Source organism: Rhodamnia argentea, chromosome 1 (genome assembly GCF_020921035.1).
Source record: "Rhodamnia argentea isolate NSW1041297 chromosome 1, ASM2092103v1, whole genome shotgun sequence".
In the NCBI taxonomy this organism is placed as follows: Eukaryota; Viridiplantae; Streptophyta; class Magnoliopsida; order Myrtales; family Myrtaceae; genus Rhodamnia; species Rhodamnia argentea.
Genome location: NC_063150.1, coordinates 26,977,846 through 26,982,586, shown reverse-complemented (window position 1 = coordinate 26,982,586; position 4,741 = coordinate 26,977,846).

Sequence of the window (4,741 nt, the reverse complement as noted above, 5' to 3'; positions counted from 1 at the left end):
AAGTATCCTGAGTCGAGAAAGCCGACCGATATCTATTGATAAGTGGTTGTCATCGAATAGTACAACCTCAAAGAGTCCAGCTTGATTAACCTCCCTCCTGATCAACCACGAGGCTTGATCTTCCACATGCTGGGAAGGATCCTCTAGAGTGGTCAAAGTAGCTGTTGTTAAGTTTGTCAGCTTGATTTAAATTATGTATGTCCACTAATGCGTCTAATTATTGGCAACTAGCTCAAAGACAGCCACGGATAAAAATATTGATGTGAAGTAATATGGAAATGATTTGATTCCACCTGATTCCCTGGTAGCTAATGGTATCTTTCTATTTTAGTGTTCACATGTAATTGAAATCCTCCCTCTGTCGTAATCTCAGCCGTAGCTTCTTGTTCAAGCAATTTGGTGGATTTATCATGCTAAACGTAGTAAGTCATGTGACAGACCATCTTGTTCTAGAGAATGTCAATCCTTTATTATCAAGAATATTTGTGGACGACTTATGAGACCGGTTCTGCAGATTGGTAACTTGTAACAACATTATGGACTATTTAGTCTACTATGGCATGGAATTAATGGTTGAGACATGGGGATCGTGCAAAATCGTCATGGATGAACGATTGAAGGACTATGGAAGCGAAGAAGTCAGAGAAATCTTGTGCTTTACAGGAATCCTTCCATTTCTGCTGTGATGCTAACTTCAGACTCCGATGAAGTTTGTTCACCAGATGCATTCCATCGATCAGTTGTCAATGTCCATCACAGGATGCGGAGGAGCTCCACTGAAATTCACTCAGAGTGTAAGTAGCACGAAGTTGAATGTATCATCATCCCTGCAAATAGCACGAAGTTGAATGTGTCATCGTTGTAAGTACGGCGTGATTTCTATTTAATCAATGCGCTTGCCAGTTTATCTGTCAATTTTATCTTGGGCATGTGGCTTTGTTTACCAGACTTGAGAAAACCTGATAAAGATGTGTGGATGCTGAGATGAGCTATTGGCAGCTGAATCATCAGCTATTTTCCTTTTTTTTTTCTTTTTTTCTTTTTTGGGGGTTGAACTCGTGTTGAACTTCACAAAATCTGCAGCTATGTGAATATTGGACTTGTGAGACTTGCACGGTTAGGAAAGTAACTGCATTTTAAGGTGAGACAAAGAGTGACTTGGGAGACTACTTCTCAATCTGTGACCTTACCTTCTACTTCAGGCACATAAGACTTCCTAGCACTCGTAAGTACTTCAATATGCAGATAAACTGTTAAATTAAGCATGGAAACAGATTATGACCATACAATTTGGATCAGCCTTGGAACGTGGGTTGTAAGCTAGCTATTATTTCTTTTTCTGATATGCAGGAATCAACATTAGTAGAAACCCGGCAATGGGTTGCTGGGCCAGTCCCCTTCCAGGTATAGTCACTGGTTGGCCCTCGGGCCAGACACTGAGCGAAGCCCGGTGGAGCCGGTGGATCCTAGACTATATAAAAAAAAAAAACATTAGTAGAAACCTGAAAAACTAGAATTCCTTCATCGTATCAGAGCACATATTGCCATTTATGACCATTCAAAGCGCATTGTGAAGAGATCAACTAAATCTTGACACGTATGATAAGGCAGAGTTCGTGCATTACTGTAAAAGCCAGGGTAAAACACCAAAGCGTTGGGAAAGATTCACATCTTCCTTTTACTTGGTGAGCTAGTTGTCAATTCTACACATTAACTGAGTTAGCCATAGCTTACCTGCACAGAAAGACCCCGCAATTTCTCCTCTTTGTCGCTTAGAGAAAGAGCTCAAACTGTCATATAAGAATTTTGTTGGGGTGCGGTTCTCCTTATCAATGTTGAAACCTGAAGCTCCATTGCTAGGACAACCAAAATGCGAATGAAAGAGCTTCTATCACCAATTAAGACCTACAGACTTTGAATATACCCTCCATTGTTTGAGGTGTAACAAAGTTAATTTCTACAAGGAAAGGATATCAGCTTCAAATTTAAAGAACAACCCAAAAAGTGCCAGGACATCACATGAACCACCGTGTAAATTGACGAAAAATTTTGACAAAAAAAAATTGACAAAAAACTAATGCACTTTTTTTTTGTCAGAACAAAATTAATGCATTTCAATGTAGTTTAACTAGCATCAATTTGACATGTATATCTAAATCAAATCGAACTCATGAGAGAGATAGAAAGAAACCATGGTCCGATTTCATGAGGTTTACCCCATCCATCTCAAGGTAGAAAGTGGATGCAAAAACGGCGAGTAGTTTAACTATAAAAGGGTACAAGAACATCATATGTCAAGTCAACTTGCCAAATCGACCCCCACAAAAAAAAAAACGTCAACGTGCCAAGTTGTGATTCTAATTTAATATAAAGAACACGATTCAGGAAAGAAATAGCCAATGGCTGCTGAAATAACTAGGGCGGTAAGCTATTTGTTCAAGTTTCAAAGCTTCCTTGACAATAGATCTGGTTGTAAATGCAGGACCTTTCAAGAACCGCAGGCACTGGAGTTCTCATCTTTTGAGTTGAGAAAGCTGACCAATATCCACTTGATAAGATGGTTTCAACAGCAGACAACAAGATCAAAGACTCCACTTTATTTAATCTGACAATGCACCGTGGCCTTGGATCTTCCAAAAGTTGACATTATCCACGGTTAAGCATCTGGTTGAATGGCCAAACACAAATCATTTAAACCTGTCAGGTTTGAGAAATCTGGTTTAAGAAATCTGAAAATACCGTCATCGATGTATCAATGTGTATACTGATGACACTTTGTGGAAGCCTTGGCACTTGGCATTTTTAAATCAATGTCACCTTCAAGATCCTCAAAGATGAATATATCCAAATATCATTTGAAATTTCCAGTTGCAATTTCTCACCATGGGCTATATCTATTTCTTCAAGCTTTTACAACATTTATGAGGTAGTAGGATTTTTCCAATGGAACAATTATTCATCCTTGCCATTTTCAAACTTTTCATGTTTCCCATTGAGTCAAGTAACTCTTTAATGCACGTCTAGGAGAAATCCAACCCAGGTAGTGATTGCATATTGCCAATTGAGTTCTGAAGCCTCTCTGTACATCGAGTATTCAAGGCTTGTAAGAGCTCCAATCGATGGGAAGTTGTGTAATTACGGTGCTTCTGAGAGACAGCCTAGAAACATCAAAAGGTCCATGAACTGGTTTTGGCAGGTGCCAAAAACACTACCTGAAACACCACTTTAAGCAGACGCAATTCTTCTCCTCTCCGACAAGCCCTTCAAGTGTTCCCTCGGAAAAGAATACTAGAGTAGTGATAAGCAAGTTCTATTGCTTGTCAATGAAAAGTACACACTTCTAGATGAAATGCAATGTTCATTTGTATGGCCCTACGAAAAGGAAAAAAAAAACAACACAATCAGGTTTGCATAAATAGCTCCCTTATGCCCAATTACATTACGTATCGTGCCCCAAATTGCACAATGAATCCCTCTGCCTTGCTCTAATGATTTCTCTGAGAAAAGGGTGAACCCTTTAACTGAAACTTCACATCAAGTTTAACATATTTAACGATTTCATCAATAGGCAATGACTTCCCTCACTAATCTCCAAGTTTCTGTTTCCGAGCAGATGAATGCACAGCTTACCAACCCAAGATTGCGAAAAGAAATTGGATGTCATCTTCATTTCCTTTGTACGGTCTTCATTTGTACAGCTTCCCAATTAGCCGCAGCTCCCTGCACAGACAGGTTTCTGTAAGTTTCGCAAATCTAAATCCCTAAGCAGCACTAGAAACCAGCTGAAAGTCGGTCGTTTGAGATGTCTCTCTTAGCACTTCTTGTCAATCTTTAAACCTAAAAGAGTCCTCTAGTATAGCTTGAGGTGAATGGAAGGGGTTCTATTACTGATAATCACCTAGGCATTACCATTTCTAGAAGATGGTGATAATGAAGATCACACAATAGTCCATTTACACAATTTCTTACCCCAGTGATACTTATCATATGTCCCACGCACCAGTCTATAAGATAATATTATACCTCGGACAAGCAAAATAGCTCCTCTCTCCTGTCACTGATGGAAGTTCTGCTGTGCCAACTATTGATGCCTCCACCCAAGTGAAATTCGTCTTTCTTCATTTTATAACTTCTCCCTAACATTTGCAAATCCCAGTAAGAAGCACACCTTTCATGGGAAATAAACTGAACATAAGCATATCAATATAGAGGGTCTGTGTTCTTCACAGTTGCAACAACGAGGATTATGCTGTGAAGTTCCAGGATGAGAACCATAGATATAAGACCTTCCAACACACATTCCATCTAATTGTTTTGCAGCACAACGAAGTTATCTCCAATGCGAAGCAAGGTTATCAACTTCGAAATATGTGAAGCAGCAAAACAACAAGGATCTCTAACAATTTGTTACATATCAAATAAAAACGATGCAATCGACATGCATACCTCCAGCTGGGACACATAAAGCAAGGAGAAACCATACAAAGAAAATATAGCTTAAAGAGCCAAACCAAACTAGGAAAAGAGAACGGATATTTGTACATAATTAAGAACCCTCTGGTTGTACGGAAGTATTATAATATCAAGTCTTTCATCAGATTTTCAGTAATCAACTCGTGAAAAGGTAATTAAAAAGTGCATGTGGAACTTCTCTGTTCATACCCGTGAGAGAATTTGACTGCAGAATAGGCAAAACATTGGTTGTCAGATAAAATAAATTACCTCAATTTGTTTAAAGTTA